A 22,331-nucleotide genomic window follows, 5' to 3' on the forward strand; every position below is an offset into this window, starting at 1 on the left:
TCTCTCTCTCTCTCTCTCTCTCACTAAGCTAACGAGCTATAGATACCTATGACTGTATATACCTTTCTAATCTATCTATATATCTATGAAACTAGATGGTGAGTGGATATTAATTACTAAATAAATTACTCACTAGATGGTGAGTGTGAATTCAAGAACATGTGAGTTGAAATCCAGCCTCAGATACTTAATAACTGTGTGACCCTAAAGGCAAGTCACTTTATCTCTGTTTGCCTTGATTTCATCATCTCTCATATAGGGATAATAACACTTATCTCTCAAGGAAGTTGTGAGGCTCAAATGAGATAATATTTGTAAAGTACTTAGCTCAGTGCCTGACATATATTAGGCCCTGAAAATGTTAATTATTATTGTTATCATTTAAAAAAAATACCTGGTTGGTCTACACATGCTCATTTCCCTGTATTTATTTTGGTCACATTTAGAGATCATACTAGTGAAATAACCTGGATGTTCTACTTACAAATATGGGAATTTACTGGGAAATGTCATTTCTACCTTTGGGCAGTGATCACCTTCTCTGACTAATAGGTAGAGGAGGGAATTTCCTCTGTAACCTGGGATCGAATGACCTGTGTTTGTTTATTTTCTATTTTGTGATTAATATCAGAACATATATATCTATATATGTTTGTGTATATATATGTATATTTGTGTATATATTGTATATTGTATAATATTATATATCTTATGGTAATATATATATCATATGATATCAACACTTCCCCACTTCTCCAAAATACCAGAAAGAAAATTTCAGGTGGATTCTGTGACCATCTTCTTCTGGCATAATTGAGTCTATTGATTATTATGATTTACTTTTGTTGATAAATTCTCCACACTTGACAAGTCAAAGAGAAAAAAAGAAGGGGTGAGGGTGTAATGGTCATCCTCAAAGGAAGGAAATCTCTAAAATGTGGAGGCAAAAGAAATTGTATTAGAGGCTGAAGGACAAAAGGGAAATGCCCATACTGAGCCTTCTTCTAGAGGATAGAGTTGGATATGGTCTTAATAGATTTTATTCTTTTCCATTTCTGAGGAGAGAGAGAGAGAGAGACAGAGAGACAGAGAGAGAGAGAGAGAGAGAGAGACAGAGAGACAGAGAGAGACAGAGACAGAGAGAGAGATAGAGCGAGACAGAAACAGAGACAGAGAGAGAGAAATAGAGCAATATATCATTTCTCTCTGTATATCCACATTTAGAATTACATCATTATTTGTAAACCAAAAAAAATTCCCCTTGAAATATCCACTTGATTGAAATAAAAAGATTTAAAGAAGCAAAAGTTTTTTTTACATAATTGTTTCTGTTGACCACATCATTTTTGTGCAGACTCAATGTGAATAAATCTAAATTGTTTTATCAAGTCAGTATTACACAAATATTTACTTTGATTAGAATTTTCTTAAAAGTCAATAGGCATGATGATACATTATTAGTATCCCTGCTACTGTGGAGGCAGGAGTTAGTTCATTATTTGAACTCAGAAATTCTGAGTTTCAGTAAATATAAAGTCTATAGGGTGTCTGTACTAAATTAAATATCACTATGATCAGCCATTTAGATTGTAACATCAGCCCACTACTTAAGGAGGGGAAAACGGTTTCAGGTCAAGAAATGAATCTAATCTGGAGAAAAGATAGTGGAGTAACATGAACTCACTTGAACTCTCCCAAATTCCCCTCCAAAAATCTTTAAAACAGTGCCTCGAATTCATTTCTGCAGCAGCAAAATCAACAAAAGTTGAGGGAAAATATTTCTAGACCAACACAATTTAGTAAGTAATCAGGAAAAGTCTGTCTTTCCACAGCAGACCAGGATCACAGTGCAAATAGCACAAGCTGAACCTTGGGGGCCACTGCACCAGTAGAACAGCAGTTTTTGGAGCCCTCAGGCCACAGATCATAAGGAAGTCCAAGAAGATTTCGAGAAGGAAAATACCAGAGACACTTTACTGGTACTGGTCTTAGGATCCAATTGAATTGATCAAGTTGAAACCACACATAGTTTCAACTTGCAGTCTAAGGAAAAAAAGGAACTCTAACACACTGGGCCCAGTAGGCTCAGGGGAGCAAGAGTGTTCCAGGGTGGAGAGGAATGGTTTTGGGGACTCAAGGGACAGAACACAGAATAGGAAAGCAATGAACACAACTCTCCTTGGAAAAATGAAAACTTTTAAATCCTCAGAACTAACTCTAAAAACAGCAACACAAAAATCCTGAACCTTGGGGCAGTACCATGCCCACCTCAATAGCCTTCAAGAAAAATATGAAATGGTCACAGGCCATTGAGGAGCTGAAGAAGGATTTCAATAATCTAGTAAGAAAAGTAGAGGAAAAATCGTGAAGGGGCACAGAGAAGAAAAAAAGGGGGGTGTTTAGAAGAAAGGAAAATAATAGTAAGGGGGAAGGGTAGGAAAAGGGAGTGAAGTACATAGGGAAAGAAGACTGAGTGAGGTGGTGGTTAAAAGGAAAATTCTTAAGGAAGCAGGAGGGAGAAGAAAGAAATAAAACCACAAATAGGGGAGAAAATAGGACAGTCACAGATAGTAATCAAAACTGTGAATGTGAATGGGATGATATGTCCCATAAAATGGAGGTGGAGAGCAGAATGGATCAAAAACCATAATGCCACAATATGCTCACTACAAGAAACATATTTGAAACAAGGGGATATGGCAGGGTAAAGGTGAAAAGCTGCAATAGAATATATCATGCTTCAGCAAAAGTAAAAGAAGTGGGTAGAAACCCTTATCATACTTAAAGCAAAAAGCAAAAATAAATTTACTGAAATGAAATAGCAAAGGAAAGGATATCTTGCTAAAATCACCATCAAGAATGGACCAATGCCACTATTTGACATACATGCACAAAGTTGTATAGCATCCACATGTCTAGAGGAGAAGTAACAGGAATTAGAGTAAGAAATATATATCAAAACTATGTTAGCAGGGTACCTCAATTTCCCTCTCTCTGAACTTGATAAATTGACCTCAAAATAAATAAGAAAGAAACAAAGGAAGTAAAGAGAATTTTGAATGGGCTAGATAAGATACATCTCTGGAAAAACCTGAATGGGGATAAAAAGGAACATACCTTCTTCTCAGTGGTACATAGTACATACAGAAAATATGACCATGTACTAGGGCATAAAATCTCACAATTCAGTGCAGAAAGGCAGACATATAAAATACATCGTTCTCAGATCATAATTCAATAAAAATTATATGTAATAAGGGCAATGGAAAGATAGACTGAAAACTAATTAGAAAGTAAATAATTTACTCCTGAAAAATGAGTGGATCAAAAAAGAAATTACAGAAGAGTCAGTAACTTCATTCAAGAGAATGATAGTAATGAGACAACATACCAAAACTTGTGGGATGCAGCAAATGCAGCTCTTAGGGGAAGTTTTATGTCCCTGAATGCATACATGAAAAAAATAGATAAAATGGAAGTCAATGAATTGGTCATGCAACTGAAAAAGCTAGAAAAAGAACAAATTGAAAATCCCCAATTAAATACTAAATTTAAAATAATGAAAAGCAAAGCAGATATTAATTAAATACAAGTTAATAAAACTATTGAATTAATAAAGAAATCTAAGAGCTGGTCTTTTGAATAAAAAACCAATAAAGTTGGGGGAGGGGGTATACAGTGGGATCACTGTTTTAAGGTGGTGGATAGGGAAAAGACAGGGAAAGAATTTGTAACTCAAAATCTTGTGCAAATGAATGATGTAAACTAAAAATAAGCATAAAATTTAATTTTAAACAATAAAATTGAAAAAACCTTCAGTCAATATAATAAAAAGAGAAGAAATAAAAAAACAAATTACATGTATCAAAAATGAAATGGGTGAAAATACCTCCAGTGAAGAGGAAATTAAACCAATAATTATGAATTATTTTTTTCCAAATTGTATGCACATAAATTTCACATTCTTAGTGAAATGGATGAATATTTACAAAAATATATAAATGCACAGATTAACTGAAAATGAAATAAATTACTTAAATAACCCCATTTCAGAAAAAGAAATTGAACAAGCCATCAATGAACTCCCTAGGAAAAAATCTCCAGGGCCATAGGGATTTACTAGCAAATTCTATCAAAATTTAAAGAAAAATTGATTCAATACTTTGCAAATTATTTGAGAAAATTGGGGAAGAAAGAGTCCTACCAAATTATTTTCATGACACAAATATGGTACTAATGCCAAAATCAGGTAGGGACAAAACGGAGAAAAAAAAATTGTACACCAATTTCCCTCATGAATAGAGATGCAAAAATTTTAAATAAAAACTTTGCAAAAAGACCACAACAACTTTTCCTGAGAATGATACATTTTGATCAGATCAGATTTATTCCAGGAATGCAAGGATGGTTCAATATTATGAAAACTATCAGTATAATTGATCACATCAACAACAGAACTAGCAGAAACCATATGAATATTTCAATAGATACAGGAAACACTTTTGACAAAATAAAATAGTGTGATAGTAATGGAATATAAAGATTCCCCTGTATTGGCTTGGTTTTCAATTTGATTGTGTTAAAACCCAGAGCTTGTTAATCCCACCTGTGGGATAGACTTGTTGATGTGAAAAGAAAGTCCTGAACTGGGAGGAGCTGGTGACTTAGATTTGGAGAGACAAGAAGGAGGCAGAAGAAATTTTTGGAAGCAGCACCTCGTGGCGGCAGAGAGAGACTGAGAGAATTGCTGGGGGCCACTTGGAATTGCCCTGGACTTTTGAGACCTGCCCCCAGAGCTGCCAAGGACTGAAGAGATATGGTTGTTGTGCTGGTACTTTGTCTGTTTTGATGTTGTTTTGCCAGATTCGTCCACTGATGAAAGACAGTCCTTTTGTTGAAGTCCTGGAACCTGGCTGTTGGCTAAGAGCTCCTGAGACTGTCCTGCAGACAGAGAGTGAATACTGTCCACTGGTGAAGGACAGTGCTGTTGTTGCAGGGGTCTGGGAACCTTTCTGTTGTTTCAGAAGCCCTGAAGAAGGATTTTCTGGTTGTATGTTTACAGAAATCCTGGGAAAGGGTTTTGCTAATGTTTTCAGGGGTGCTAGGACTGTTATACCGACAGAGGATGAATTAATGAAGGGACTGGCAATGTATCTTGTGGCCTTGCTAAGCCTTGTCTCCCAAGGAACTAAGATTGCTGAGAACTTGCCTGGTGTCAAGATGAAGAAAAGACCTCCATTTGGGTATTAAGTGCTGTGCTTAAACTTGATGTAACTCTGGGGTAGATTCAATTGTGATCCAGGGGTGGGGAACTTTTGACCTTTTTGTGTTCTATGGTTGAACAAATGAATGTACTTTACTTCTATTGGAAACTAATCTCCATTTGAGAAGAGGGGCTTTGAGATGGACCAAATGAAGGTACAGCCTAGGGGTGGAGTAGTATTTAGACCAGGGACTTTGTAATTGATTGAATGAGTGGAAGGTCCTGGGGTGGGGTAGTACTTGGAGATTATTTAATCACCCTTAGTAAATGCTGTATTTTGAATGATGTCATGTTTTGATCTTCTCTGTTCTTACTTTGTCACTGAATAAAATGGAGAGCACCTATGCTGGTATTTTGAACCTTGGGAAGTTGCCTTTCCTTGGCATTACATTAAAAATAGCCATTCCCAATTAAACACACTAGAAAGAATAGAAATAAATGTAATCTTCCTTAAAATAATGAATAGCATCTATCTAAAACCCTCAGCAAGTATTATATATATATATATATATATATATATATATATATATATATATATATATATATATAATGGGGATAAACTATAAGCATTTCCAATAAGATCAGGTGTGAAACAAGGATGTCCACTATCACACCTCTCATTCAATTTGGTACTAGAAATTTTAGCAATAGCAATGAAAGAAGAAAAATTATTGAAGGAATCAAATTAGGCGTAGAAGACACTAAGCTATCAATACTTGGAGATGATATAATGATATACTTAGAGCATCTGAGAAAAATAAAAAAAACATAGTAGAGATAATAAATAAATTTAGCAAAGTTGAGGGATATAAAATAAATTCATACATTTTTAGTGCCGTGCCCATCAATCAACCGAAAACTACTTTATAGAGCTAGGAAAAATAATAACAAAATTCATTTGGAAGACCAAAATTTCAGAATACTAAGGGAAATAATGATAAGAAATGCTGGGGAAGGTAGCATATCCAAACCAGATTTTAATCTGTATTATAAAGCAACAGTCATCAAAACTACTCAGTACTGGCTTAGGGATAGAGTAGTGAATCAATGGAATAGTTTCAGTATATGGGATATAGCAGTCAATGACTATAATAATCTACTATTTGGGAAACCCTCTTTATTCAAGTTTTCCTACCAGTTTTGCCAAATAGTGAGTTCTTATCACAAAAACCTGAACCACAGCAAAAGAGAAAACTTGAATTTCAAATGCAAGAAGCAAGAGAAACATGAGAAAGTAAACCAGAAAATGCAATCATAAGGAATTGATTAAATTTATTTATATCTCTATATGGAACAATGGTAACTGTAATTTATAAGACTTTTCTCAGTATAAAGATAGTTGAAGGGAGTGTATATATACGTGTGTGTATGTATGTACTTATATATAAACATATATCTCTGTGTATAGGAGGATATGTGTCTGTATGTGTGTGTCTGTATATGTGTCTATGTCTGTATGTGTACATGTATATATAGACAAAGGGCATAGGATGTTTTGAATATGAAGGGATGATATATAAAAATAAAATTAAGAGTCAAGAGAGAAATATATTGGGACAATGGGACAGGGAGAGATAGAATAGTGCAAATTACCTCACATTAAAGAAGGAAGAGAAAACTGTTATAATGATGGAGAGGAGAAGAAAGGTGAGAGGGAATTAGTCAACCTTACTCTCATTGTATTTAAATTAAGGAGGGGATAACATACACACTCAATCGAGTATCTTTAGCTACAGGAAATTAGGGGGAATGGGATAAGAAGGGGGTGACGAAAGGGAGGACAGTTTGGGGGAAAGGGTAGTTAGAAGCAAACACTTTTGAAAAGGGACAGGGTTAAATGAGAAAATAGAATAAATGGGAGATGGCATAGTAAGGAAGGAAATATTATTATTCTTTTACAATATAACTACTATGGAAAAGTTTTGTGTAACTCCACATGTACAACCTAATTGCTTATCTTCCTAATGGGGGTGTTTGAGGAGGGAAGAAGAGATGGAATCTAGAAATCCAAATTTTAAAAGTAAATGTTAAAAAAAAAAATATATATATATATTTACATGCAATCAGGAAATAAGATATACAGGCAATGGGATATAGAAATCCATTTTGAGGGGGTGCAGCCAAGATGGTGTCACAGAAGCAGAAAAAATGCATATGCCTCGTCCATGAGTATCTCAAATGCCTATAAATTGATGTAATAGTAATGGAATTTAAAGATCCTCCTGTATTGGCTTGGTTTTTGGATTGATTGTGTTAAAACTCAGAGCTTGCAAATCCCACTTGTGGGATGTACTTCTTGATGTGAAAAGAGAGTGCTGAACTGGGAGGAGCTGGTAACATAACTTTAGAGAGACATAAGCAAAGAAAGAGGCAGAAGAACTTTTAGGAAGCAGCACCTTTGGAGGCAGAGAGAGACGGAGAGGGTTGCTGAGGGCCACTTTGAATTGCCCATGACTTTCGAGAGCTGCCACCCAGAGCTGCCAAGGACTGAGGAGACATGGCTTTTATGCTGGTACTTTGTCTGTCTGTTTTGATGATTTTTGCTAGATTTGTCCACTTGGAAAAGACAGTCCTGTTGTTTCATAGGTCCTGGAACCTGGCTGTTGGTTCAGGGATCCTGAGACTGTTCTGCAGACAGAAAATGAATTGCATCCACTGGTGAAAGACAGTGATATTGTTGCAGAGGTCCTAGAACCTTGCTGTTGGTTCAGAAGCCCTGAAGAAGGATTTTCTTGTTGTATGTTTACAGAAATCCTGGAAGAGGGTTTTGCTAATGTTTTCAGGGGTCCTAGGACTGTTCTGCAGACAGAAAATGAATTAATGAAGAGACTGGTAATGTATCTTGTGGCCTTGCTAAGCTTTGTCTCCCCAGGAACAAAGATTGCTGAGAACTTGCCTTGGGTCAAGATAAAGAAAAGACCTCTCTTTGGGTATTAAATGTTGTGCTTAAGCTTGTTGTAACTCTGGGGCAGATTCAGTTGTGATCCAAGGGTGGAGAACTTTTGATTTTTTTTGTGCTCTGTGATTGACCAAATGAATGTACTTTACTTATGATTGGAAACTAATCTCCATTTGAGAAGAGGGGCTTTGTGGTTGACTAAATAATTGTACAGCATAGGGATGGAGTAGTATTTAGAAGAGGGTCTTTGGGATTGACTAAATGAATTATAATGTCCAGGGGTGGAGTAGTAAGTACTTGGATATTATTAAATTATACTTGGTGAATGCTGTATTTTGAATGATGTTATATTTTGATTTCCTCTGTTCTTAATTTTTCACTGAATAAAATGGAGAGCACCTATGCTGGTATTTTGAACTTTGGGAAGTTGCCTGTGCTTGGCATTAAAACTGAGTCTAAACAAACTGCAGGGCTTCAGTACCCACAAAGTGACAGAGAGAAACAAACCTCCCACTGAAGAAAGCTCTTCAGGCAAACAGGAAGTGTCCATCACAGCATGCTGGATGTAGAGTCCAATCCAGCATGAGCCAGTGGTTTTAGCATTAGGGCAGCCACAACCAGATCAGGCTGGAGGGACCTCAGTAGAGTGGATTACCAGCATCTATGGTGGTTTCCAGAATTATCAACCCATAAATGCCAAAGACAAAATGAGAGGTCAGTGGACTTTATGGGAACAGGAGGAGAAGGAGTGTGGCCTATCCTCTTCACCCCTGGAGGGAGAAGTGACTGAGGTGAAGCAGCTGCTGCTGTGGCAGTGTGGCTGCTTCAGAGTTCCTTGCCTGCAGATTTTAGGGGGACCAAGTGACAAGTCTGAGGGGTTATTGCTCTTGCTTTAACCTGAATGAATCTGTATTTTTATACAAGCTGGAGGTCCTGAGGTACATGACCAGTGTGCCAGAGTCAGGCAAGGCTTTTGAAAGGGCCACCAAGTAATAGTTATTATTATTATTAATAGTAATAAATCCAGCAGCTGCAGAATCTCCAGCAATTTGGAACAAAGCTCTCTTCTCTGGAAGCAGAGTTCTGCTGTCACAAAAAGCTCAAATGTCAAATAATGGAGTGGCAAAATGAGCAAAGAAAGGAAGCAAAGCAAGAACAGCAATCTGACTTTGGATGCCTTTTTTGGAACAGAAAAGTATCAAAGCATCGAATATGAGGAAGGAAAGGAGGTCAGAACTCCAGCAACAAAACTTGCCAAATAAAATATGAACTAGCTACAGGCTATAGAAGAGCTTAATAAGGATTTTGAAAAGAAAATAAGAGAAGTGGAGAAAAAATTGGGAAGAGAAATGAGAATGATGCAAGAAAGTCATGAAAAGTGAGTCAACAACCTGACTGAAGAAAATAACAACTTAAAAAATAGACTAGCTCAAATGGTAAAAAGGACTCAAAAAGCTATTGAGGAGAAGGATGAATTTTTTAAAAAAAATTGGAAGATGGCAGAGTAGAACCACGACCTTCCCAGGGCTCCAGCTTCCTCCTTCCCCAATCCATGTAAAAAGGGGACTCTAAACAAACTTTGGAGCTGCAGAACCAACAAAATGACACAGAGAAGCTAACCTCCCACTGAGGACAGCCTGGCACGCTCTGGGAGCGGAGCCCAGGCCGACACCGAGGTTTTAGCTGTGATGTATAAAATGATGATTTGTTAGACTTAGAAAAATATGGATAGATATGGACATATGAAGTAAGATGTTATCAACGCTGAGAGAAACAAGATAAAAAAGTATAATATCGTGTTACATAAACATATAATGAAGTTTATGTTTATATAAGAGAACAAATACAGATATTTAAGTATATATATATATATATACACACACACATATGTATGTAGAAGTGTATGTATGTATGTTTATCTATGTGCAAAGAAGATCAAAACATAGAACCAGCCACTGGTCAGAGGGACTCCAGATCAGTAGCAGCTGTGGCCATTTCCAGATTTATGAACACATAGATGCGAAGGACAAAGTGAGAGTTCATTGCAGTCTGGACTTTAGGACCAGTAAGTGGGAGTGCGTGGCTTTTAATCCAGGATGAGAAGCATCTGACACGCCGGCCAAGCCAGCCAGTGCTATGTCACAGCTTCAGCTCCTGGCCTGCAGAGTGTAGGGGGACAAAGGACCAGTCTGAAGGGTAATCGCTCTTGTTTAACCTGCTTGGATATAGATTGCAGTATAGGATGGAGGTCCTGGGGTGTGTGACCAGCTTGCCAGAGCATGTGGAGACCTCAGAGAAGACACCCATCTAATACCTCTAGCAGCTGAGAAAACCTCAGCGTTTGGGATGAAAGCTCCCCTGCCTGGTGGCATAGTCCTACTGTGGCAAAAAGCCCAAAAATCAAGTAATTGAGTGGCAAAATGAGCAGGCAAAGGAAACAAAGTATACAGAGGATTCCAACATTACACTCCTATTTTGGGGACAAAAAGGAGCAAATCATGGAACAGGAGGAAAACAATGAAGTCAGAACTCCTGCACCAAAAGCTTCAAAGGAAAATATGAGCTGGTTACAGGCCACAGAAACCTTAAGGAGCAGATTAGAGAAGTGGAGGGATATTTGTGAAGAGAATTGAGAACAATGCAAGAAAATAATGAAATGAGAGTCAACAGCCTGACTGAGAAAAATAATACCTTAAAAAACAGACTAACTCAAATGGCAAAGGAGGCTTCAAAAGGCAATGAGGAGAAGAATGTCTTAAAAAAGCCAAATTTGCCAGATGGATAAAGAATCTCAAACACTCACTGAGGAGAATGCTCGCTTCAGAATTAGACTGGAGCAATTGGAAGCTAAAGGCTTTATGAGAAATCAAAAGGCGTTAAAGATATCAAAACAAAGGAAAGAATAGAAGCCAATGTGAAATTTGTCATGGGAAAAATTACTGACCTGGAAAATAGATGCAGGAGAGGTAATTTCAAAATTATTGGATTACCTGAGGGATTGAAAGACTTGGAATATGATATTCTGGAGGTACAAGGACCTGGGATTAAAACCAAGAATCACCTACCCACCATAACTGTGTATGATATTTCAGGGGAAAATAAGGTCATTCAATGAAATAGAGGACTTTCAAGCATTCTTGATGGAAAAAAAAAACAGTTGAATGGAAAATTTGACATACAAGAAGCAGGAGAAGCATGAGAAGCTAAACAGGAAAAAGAAATCATAAAGAACTTATCAAAGTAGAACTATTTCCATGCCTACATGGAAAAATGATAATTGTAACTTATGAAAATTTTCTCAGTATGAGAATATGTAAGGGAATAAAAATGTGTGTATGTATATATGAATAAATGTATACATACATATATATGTTTATAAAGGAGGGTATATGGGCATATGAATACATATGTGAATGTGTATATATGTTTACAGGTGTACATAAACAGAGGGCACAGGACCAATGGAATAGGAAGGGATGATACTTAACAGGCAAATTTGATAAGTGAGAGTGAGATATCATGAGAGGTGATGGGGAGAGACATTAAAGGGCAAATTAGCTCATATAAAAGAGGCAATGGAAAACTGTTAAAATGGAGGGGAAAAACAGGAAGGGAAAAAGGAATGTCAACCTTAATCTCATTGAATTTGGCTTAGGTAAGGAATGGCATACACACAAAATAGCGTATCTCACCCTACAGGAGAATAGGTGGGAAGGGGATGGCAGGGGGGATGATGAAAAGGAGGGCAGGCTAGTGGGGAAGGGAAGTTGGAAGCACACACTTTTTAAAAGGCACAGGGTCAAAGTAGAGAACAGAACAAGTGTGAGTCAGGATGGGACAGAGGGAAATATAGTCAGTCTTTCACAATATATCCACCATGAAACAATTTTGCGTAAGTACACATATACAACATATATTAAATTGCTTATCTTCCCAGTAAGGGTGGGTAATGAGGGAGAAAGGGAAAGAATCTTGAATTCAAAGTTTTAAAATCCAAATCAAATGTGAAAAAAAAAGAAATCCATCTTTCCCTAGAAGAAAATAAGGGGGGCAGAGGGCATCAGATAGAACAGATTGAGAGAAGGGGTGTTCTGTAGGCTTACTATATTGGGGTGGTGATAGGGGAGAGATTGGGAGAAAATTTGTAATTCAAAATCTTGTGGAAGTTAATGTTGAAAACTAAAAGATAAATAAATTTATTTAATAAAAATTAAAACTAGAAAAGGAAAAATGAACACTTTGATTTCCTAGAATCATTTGTTAAAACAGAAATTCAAAGAATACATTGGTTACCTCTTGGAAGAAGCCCCAAAATGAAAATTTCTGGAATATTATATCTCAGGGTTCCCAGATCTAGGGAAAAAAATATTGCCAACAGCTAGAAAGGAATAATTCAAATATTGTGGATCCACAGTCAGGCTAAAAGAAATTCAAGAGAGGATTCTGGGAAGATTGTAGAGTACATTGGAAAACTCTAAGGTCTCTAAATTTCCTTCACAAATAAGACAAAATAGCACCTCAAGTCAAATGTATAAAAGTAAAAACAAATAACAGTTGTGATAGAACTTTAGTCCTACTCGGAGAACCAGGAGAAGATCCAAACCATTATCCTAGGACCAAAATATGGTCCCTGTGTTTACACCCACAGGCTAATGTTGCTAAAACAATACCCAGGGCTAGCTGGGTTGAGAATTAGCCTTAGTCTCAGCCAGATACAGGAAATTGTATCTTTCAGAGAATGTAGTGAGTCAGTGTCTGAGTGGGGGAAAGATTATGGGAACCTATACTGATAAGGGACATGAGATCCAGCTGTGCTGCCAAGAATTGGCACTGAATGAGAAAAAAAAATATCAGCACGTATCTAGTGACTGCAGAAAAAGGGTGGTGGGAAGCCTCTGGCTGTGGACATCTACAGGAGGGCAGAAGCCTTGGTGTGGGGTAGAGGCCAGAGGATGAGAGGCAAGAGGCACCATTCCTCCTACCCCAGGATTAAAGGCCATTACACTGATAAGCAGCTAAAAAAGTGCAAACAAAGGACAAAGAATGGCAATCAAGAAGAGTGGGTTCTTCAGAAAGGGGCACTCCAGCAAAAAATAAAAAACAAAAGAACTCTCCTACTCTAAAGAATAATATCAAGTGCCTACCTGCCCAAAAAGAATTAATAGGATATAAACTTTAGAAAGACTTACAGTCAAATGAGATTGAGGAAAATTAAAAAAAAAATCCAAGAAAATTATAAAAAGAATTTCAATCAACTAGAAAAGGAGATGCACATTTTAAAGTAAGAAAATAGTTCCTCGTGGGGTGGCTAGGTGGCATAATGAATAGAGCACTGGCCCTGGAGTCAGGAGGACCTGAGTTCAAATCCATCCTCAGACACTTTATACTTACTAGCTGTGTGAATTTGGGCAAGTCACTTAACCCCAATTGCCCTGCCCTCCCCGCTCCAAAAAAAAAAAATAATAATAATTCCTTTTGTTTTTCCTTTCATCTCTTTGTTAATAGTGTAGCCAGTGTTGGAGAGACACGTGGGAATCACATCCTCCACCTGAAAAGTGTTCTCTAATTCTACCAAATAATACAATAATAGAATAAAGCAAAAGATTCCACTAGGGGAAAACTTGGCTTAATAAACTTCTCGAAGCAGGGAAACTGCTTGCATGTGATGGGATTCTATGCAAGAGACATCACAGGAAGAAAAATGCCTAGTTCCAAGTTACAGAAGATGAAAACTGGTTGGAATGACGGATTTCAATTGAAGAAAGGAGTCCAATTATGGGACTCAGATGAAAGATAGGGAGAGTGCAGAGGGTTGAAGGATCACTGGATACAAGAGCTTGAATAGGCAACTGAATTGAGGTAATTTTAGACATGGCAAGCAGATAATTATGTTTTGGCAGTATTGTGATCACCCTCGAAATTTAGATGAAATGCAAGTATATGTTAAGGTTGAACTAGCATCTATGTGCCATTCCCTTTTCTAGCTGTCTATCTACTTTTGGGTTGAAAGTCAGATTGGTAACATGAATATTCTTGCCCCCTGAAGACTATGATGACACAGGGAAATAGCTTTGTGATGCTGAATAACGTGAGAGAGTTAGGTCCATGAATAAACTCCTAGCCCTAGATGTTGAATGACAAAAGTACTATTAAAAAATGGTAAGACTGTGGTTGACTGGGTAAGCAAACTGTTAGGGGGATAAGAGAGCAAAGATTCCAAAGTGAGACATAGCCTAATTATATAGTTTGATTGGCAACATGTGAAAAACAAGCAAGGAGACTGTAGCATGGAAACTTCTTCTTCCTTCACATTTAATAAAACAAAACCACTATGATTGGGTCTCTAAACCTTGCTGTTGAACAAAACTACTTGGCCATTAGTAGTCTGAGACGTTCACCACATCAACCCACATATGTTCCTGAAATCTCAGCAAAACATTCTAAATAAACAGCATAAAGATGTGTAACTTTTTTCCATGTCAGTGTCCTTATTTTCAGGAAAAGAACTTGATGTGGGACATGAGGATTTCAAGGTTAAATCTTGCAAAAGGGCTGTTCTTATAAGACTTAGGAAATATGCAGAGTGGCAGACATTATGATTTGAGTTCTCTCTTGCCATTTAGTTTTTAGTTCTTAGTTTGCTCAGAAGCTGAAAATCTAGTGCTTGCTTTAAGTAGTGTTCTCTTGGATTCTCACTAAAGCATTTGTCCCCTTTAATACAAATGATCTCTGCTGTGGTAAGAGCTGAATCTGTGGCCCATAACTCAGGAGGAATTTACGTCATAAGGTCCCTGGAAATCAAAGTCTGAGCTTTACATAAAAAGTTCCTTCATAAAAAAATACAAAACCCTGTATTGTGAAAATGAGGCAGTTATGCCCCCCACTAAGGTTGTCTGGGAAAGGCCTTTGCTACCATGCTTGCTTAATGGCACAAGTGAAAAGCTTAGTAAGGCAAACACTTAAAGAGGCAGTCGGCTGTAAACACTTTGGTGCACGGAGGAGACTGATTGGGGACGAACAAGATCTGTGAAGACAACATTTGGCTATGGCTATCATGTGACAACAGAGTCCAGCTACTGCCTTGGCATTTTCATGCCTGCTGCATGCCAATGTCAGGGACAGAGGACAGGGAGGTGCAATGATGACCACCTGCCTGTGCTCTGCTGAGTAGCTGTAATAAGAATGTAAATTTTAAAGATCTTCCCTGCCCCTAGGCTAATGTGCACCTGAAGCCTGGGGTGGGGGAGGCTTGTTTTTCAGTAGATACTTCTTGATTGGCCAGTGAGTCAATAAGGTTGTTACATTCTCTGAGCCAGGAGAAGGCTATATAAGCCCTGATGTGTAACTTTGGTTTGGGACTCACTTTGAGAAGTGTTCTGTGATTTGATCTGAATTCTGGGAAGCCGTTGTTGAGAGTCCCCCGGCTTTGAAAAACCCAGAATGTGGAAACCCAGATGTTGACTGGGTATGGATGTAATGGTTGGACAGTTTGGAAATCTGTCTACTTGATGTTTCTGTCTTGATAATTATGCCTGTATACTTTGAGGTTCAGGGTGCTGACCTTTTCTCCTGAACAAGGTAAACGATATATGTCTGACTGATTAAAGTAAGCTTGTTAACCCATTTTGAGTTGCTTTCCTTTAACAAAGCAGATCCAAGAACCTGTGGTAGCTGCAAACCCTGAGGACGCTTGGGGTGCTTGCTGCTACAGTAGCCTCCCACAATCCTGTGCTGAGGAAACAAGCACTGTTTGCTTGTTGGCTGCAAAACATTTCTTAATCACAAGTTTAAAAATAAGCTAAGTCATTAGAAAAGAATTCCTTAGCTTAAAGCTGTTTAAGAAATCTATTCCAACCACTAAGCTACTTTTTTTAAAGAGACTGCGCTCTACACAAATGTTGTAAATAATGAGTATTTCCCATCCACTTGGTACCTAAGAGCAACCTAAGTCACTAAGAAGCAGATTGTAATGACACGTGGAAAACAGACACTCATCTTATGAGATGTATAGTCTCTTCTCATGTCCTCACTTGGAATTTTCCTGCTTTCGTGATGTATTTGACTAATTTAAATGGCTTATATTTCTCTCCATACAGGTCAAGGAGATTTACTTTCAAGTCTGAAATACCAAGTTGCTGAGTCTTGATCTGATTGTTGAGGCTTGGGTTTTCTTCTGGTTTGGGGGCTCCAGACTGTAAATTCACCAATCCTTTAAGACGTGGGAGCTTCTGGGAAATAATCTTCCCAACATACCATATTAACACTTTAGTGACAGGATCAAATGTATAGCTGCTCTGTGTAGGAGTTAAGTATGATCATGTTCAATAAGTCTTTCGGCATGTGAACAGTCACTGTGATATCTTCAGTGGTTTTCCCCATGTTCTGCTTTGGTCCAATTGTAATATCCAATCTGCCACAAGAGCTGTTCTCTTTAAAGCTGATTTTATGTTTTACATACACTGGAATTGCCACTAAATTTTGTGAGCTGACATGGTAAGAAATGAGTCAGAAGTTTCCTTCTGGAGGAATTAATGGCAGGATTCTTTCCAACTCCCACCATTAGAAACAAATGCAGGAGTGGAAACTTACTTCATCAAGCCTTGGGTTCATTAAGGAAAGCGAGAGATCAGTCATTCCAGAAAGTTTAAGGCAAGCATCAATGACCCCGTTAATTTCTGCAAAGACTGTGGAATTGGATTTGTCTATAATTGCTTCTATTTCTTCAATCACATCAAAATAAGCTTCACTGTTTGTGTATTTCACTCCTGCACAATGCCATGGAATATTGCAAAGTTGTCTTGTGGGGAGTGTGTCCCCAACATTACTACTGCATGTAATAGAATTTACAACCAAGTGCAGAATTGGGGTGGTTTAATCAGTTTTTTCAAGATTTTAGATTTAGTGCCAGAGGAAATCTGTTGTCTAACATTTTTTTCCAGAGCTCCTATACTATTACCACATTATCCTTAATTGTAGCCTCTGAACACTCCCCAAAGTAGTCCTGAAAAGTGTCTGTGACTTGATACAGAAACTCAGTGATAAAGTGTGGTGGCACCTCTGTTTTTATGACAGACACCAAGAAGAGTTTGTCCCCATAAATGCTGATGAGGTAGTGGTGAGGCATTGAGATGACAGGTGACACATTCTCAACATCAGCAGATTTCTGCTGGGCTTTAAAGAAATAGGCACAGACAGGCTGGCTCATGACTCTCTTCCAATGCTTTTCTAGGAAGATGTCCCCAGAACAGTTTTTGAGGAGCAGACTGTGGATCATGTTCCCGAGGAGCCAGGCAGCCTGAGCTCAGCTCGAGGCTCTATGCAGAAGGAGGCCACTGGCTGAAAATAGTTCCTCAAAAATTAGAATTGGACAAAGTGAAGCCAGCAAAATTATAAGAGACAAGAAATAATAAAACAAAATAAAATGAACAGGAAAAAAAGAAGAGAATGTGAAACATCTAATGAGAAAAAGAACTGATCTGGAAAACAGATCAAGAAGAGAAATTATAAGATTAATCAGAATACCTGTAAAACATGCTTAAAAAAGAATCTTGTTATAAGAATGCAAGTAATAATTACAGAAAATCATCTTGTTAGAACAAGAGGAGAAAGTAGGAATAGAAAAAAATTTACCCATCATTGCTTAAAAGAGATATTACAAGGAAATTCATAGTAAGCATGAGATCATTTTAGAAATATCATAGTCAATTTTTGAAACTACCATCTCAAGAAGAAAATATTACAAGCAATAAGAAAAAAAATCAAATATGAAGAGCCACATTTGGAATAACCAAAGTTCTAGCAGCATTCAAACCAAAAAAAAAAACCATACAGCTCTGGGAACATTATCTATCAAAGAATAAAATATTTCAGTTTTTGGATGAAAATATCATCCTCAGCAAAGTCAAGTAAAATCCTAAATGGAGGGGGGGGGGAGGATAGATATTCAATGAATTAACAGAATTTCAGAATTTTGTTATAAAAAATCAAAGACTATTTTTACAATCAGTTCTTAAAGAGAGATGTTAATTTTTATATAAAGAAATTGCAAATGCATGTCCAACATTGTTATTAGTAATTAGGTAAGTTAAAAGAAATATTGGAGTATACCTGAGCATGATGTGATTTTAAGAAGTAACCATGTAAGAAATGGTGAAAAGAGTAGTTGTTTCATACAAATTAGGTGGGAGAGGGAGAACTGAGAAAGAAAAATTGGATGTGAAATGACTGCTGGTAGTTCTGAAACCCTAGTCTAAGCAGCAATGAGTTAAAGAGGGAATAATAACATACATCTTGAAGGGTAAAAAGTCTTCTCAATTCAGAAAGAAATGAAAGGCTAAAAGGATATGGAGGGAGAGAGGATTAGGGAGAGATTTTTAAAGGCAACTCTACTCAAATCAAATCTGGGTTAGAGAGAGAACAATCCTTACATTTAGAATGGAAAAAAAATCTTTTAAATTTATAAAAAAATGGGAGTTATAAAAGCATACTTAGTGAGAATGGGAGGATAAGGAAGGGATCTATGGGGGGAGTGTTTAGTAATAGGACGATTATGAAGTGGGTAGGAGTAAGGTAAAGGAATTAGAAGGGATAGGAAATAAGAGATACACACAAAAATAAGAAAAATATCAGGAGCAGAATATTGTAGGAAAATAATCAGAAGTACAAATACTGATCTTATGCGAACTTAAAGTTAAAATAGATTTAATCAAAAGAGAAAAATAGGGAAACTACACTATATGTCAGCCATCTTAATCAATATTATTTTAGAATACTTGAAATAACTAGACTAAGGTTGGAATATTGCTGTGATGTATAAAATGATGAGTTGTTAGACTTAGAAAAATATGTATAGATATGGACATAAAATGTAAGATGTTATCAACGCTGAGAGAAACACGATAAAAAAAGGATAGTATTGTGTTGCATAAACATATAATGAAGTTTATGTTTATATAAGATAACAAATACAGATATTTAAGTATATATATACACATATGTATGTAGAAGTGTATGTATGCATGTTTATCTAAGTGCAAAGAAGATCAAAATACAGAACCAGATGAAGACAAGAGAGTCAAAACGCTTGGCTCAAAAGTTTCCAAGAAATATATGAATTGGTCACCGATTACGGAGCAGCTCAAAACTGATTTTGAAAATCAAGTAAGAGAATTAGAGGAGAAATCAGGAAAATAAATGAGAGTGAAGCAAGAACATCATGAAAAAAAAAAGTCAACAGTTTACTAAAGGAGACCCAAAAAATACTGAGGAAAATAACACCTTAAAAAATAGACTAACTCAAATGCCAAAAAGGGGTCCAAAAAGCCAATGAGGACAAGAACACCTTAAAAAGCAGTATTGGCCAGATGTAAAAGGAAGTTCAACAGTTCACTGAAGATAATGATTCTTTCAAAAATAGAATGAAGCAAATGGAAGCTAATTACTTTATGAGAAATCAATATATTACAAAACAGATACAAACGAATTTAAAAAATAGAATACAATGTGAAATATCTCATTGAAAAAAAAAACAACTGACCACAAAAATAGATCCAGGAGAGATAACTTAAAAATTATTGCAATACCTGAAAATCATGATCAAAAAAAGAGCCTAAATATAATCTTTCAATAAATTATCAAGGAAAACTGCCCTGATATTCTAGAACCAGAGGACAAAATAGAAATTGACAGAATCTACCTTTGCCTCCTGTAAAAGATTCCAAAAAGAAAACCCCTAGGAATGTTATAGACAAATTTCAGAGTTACCAGGTCAAGGAGAAAACATTACAAGTATTCAGGAAGAAACAATAAAAGTATTGTGGAAACACAATCAGGATAATACATGATCTAGCAGCTTCTGCACTAAAGTATCAAAGGGCTTGGAATATGATATTCCAGAGGTCAAAGGAGCCAGGATTAAAACCTAGCCAGCAAAACTGAGTATAATACTTCAGGGGGAAAGTGGATATTCCATGAAAAAGAGAACTTTCAGCCATTCTTGATGAAAAGACCATAAATGAACAGAAAATTTGACTTTCAAATACAAGGAGCAAAATGAGCTTGAAAAGGTAAACAGGGTAGAAAAATCATACAGAACTTATTAAAGTTTAACTGTTTTCAATCATACGTGGAAAGACAATATTTGTAACTCATAAGACTACGCTCAGTATTAGGACAGTTGAAGGAAACATGTGCTTGTGTATGCATATATATAAATATTTATGTTTGTATTTATTAGTATATATTTATGTACATCCATACGTATATGTATATATGTGTATATGTTTAAATATGTACATATATACAGAGGGCACAGGGTGACTTGAATATGAAGGGATGATATATAAAAAATAAAATTAATAGCTGAGAGTCTATTATAGTGGGAGAAGGAGAAAGCAACAGATAAAATATTGCAAATTATCTCACATAAAAGAGGTATGAGAAAGTGATTACAATGGATGGGAAGAGCAGGGAGGTAAAAGGGAATGAGGCAACCTTACTGTCATTGGATTTGGCTTAAGGGGTAATAAGAAACACACTCAGTTGAATATCTGACACTACAGGAAATTGGAGGGAAAGAAGAAAAGAGGGGGTGATGATAGAATGGAGGGCAGGTTGGGAGGTTAGGTGGTCGGAAACAAGCAGATTTAAAAGGTACAAGGTGAAAGGAGAAATCAGAATAAATTGGGGGAGTGATAGTATGGAGGGAAATATAGTCAGTCTTTCACATTATGAGTATTATGGAAATATTTTTCATAGCTAAGTACACATAAACTATATTGAATTGCTTGTCTTCTCAGTGGGGGTGGGTGAGGAGGGAAGAAGACCGATAATCTGGAAGTCAAAATTTTTTAAATGTTTTTAATTTTTTAAATTAATTTGTTTCATTTTAGTTTACAGGATTCAATTCCACAACTCCTTGAGTTTCATATTTTGTCCCCATCCTTCCCTTCTCCCCCCATGGCAGCATATAGTCAGGTATAGTGTCTGTAAATACTTTCACATTATACATTAATCAGGTTATAAAGATGGATTGTATCAGATGGAATGAAAAATGCTAAAGAAGACATAAAACAAAACAAGGGAAGGAAGATCAAATATTTTGCTTCCGACTGGATATAAACTAAGTTCTTTCTAGTTCTTTCTCTGGATGCACACATTTCTCTCCATCATGAGTCTTTTGGGATTGACATATATCACTGCATTGCTGAGAAGAGTCCAGTCTATCGAAGTTGAACATCGCATATATGTTGTGTCTGTAAGTGTGTACAAATTTCTCCTGGTTCTACTCTTCTCACTCAGCATCAGTTTGTATAAGCCTTTCCAGGTAAATATGAAGACTGTCTACTCCTCATTTCTTATAGCACAATAGTATTCCATAATATGCATATACCACAACTTGTTCAACCATTCCCAAATTAATGGGCACCCCCTTAATTGTCAATTCTTTGACACCACAAAAAAAGCTGCTATAAACATTTTTTGTACATATGGGTCTTCCTCCCACTTTTATGATCTCTTTGGTATATTACCCTAGGAGTGGTATTGCTAGGTAAAAGGATATAAAAGCATTTATAGCCCTTTGGGCAAAATTCCAGATTCTTCTCCAGAAAGCCTGAATCAGTTCACAACTCTACCAGCAATGAATTAGTGTTCCAATTTGCCCACATGCTCTCCTGCATTTGTCATTTTCCTGTTCTGTCATCTTAGCCAATCTTACAGGTGAGATGTGGTACTTCAGAGTTGTTTTTTTTTTTTTTTTTTTGCATTTCTCTAATCAATAGTGATTTAGAGCATTTCTTCATCTGGTTATAGATATCTTTAATTTCTTTCTCTGAAAATTGCCTGTTCATTTCCTTTGACCATTTATCAATTGGGGAATAATATGTATTCTTATAAATTTGAATCAGTTCTCTGTGTATTTTAGAAATAAGTCCTTTGTCAGAAACATAGGTTGTAAAGATTCTTTGACAATTTCCCACCTCCCTCTTAATCTTGGTGACATTGGCTTTGTTTGTAAAGAAGCTTTTCAATTTCATGTAGTGAAAATTATCCATTTTAAATTTTATAATGTCATCTATTTCTTGTTTAGTCATAAAGTCTTTCCCTTTCCACAAGTCTGACAGGTAAACTATTCCTTGTTTTAAGAGACTGCTTACAGTATCAACCTTT

General features: G+C 36.6%; 1 pseudogene; it reads right to left on the minus strand.

Moving 5' to 3' along the window:
- Positions 1 to 15,916: 15,916 nt before the first annotated feature.
- On the minus strand, positions 15,917 to 17,462 carry LOC138161013 (AP-3 complex subunit mu-1 pseudogene; annotated as a pseudogene).
- Positions 17,463 to 22,331: the final 4,869 nt, after the last annotated feature.

The sequence above is a fragment of the Petaurus breviceps genome, unplaced genomic scaffold, assembly GCF_028583685.1.
Source record: "Petaurus breviceps papuanus isolate PSGF00001 unplaced genomic scaffold, PetGlider_PUasm1.0 183, whole genome shotgun sequence".
NCBI lineage: Eukaryota > Metazoa > Chordata > Mammalia > Diprotodontia > Petauridae > Petaurus > Petaurus breviceps.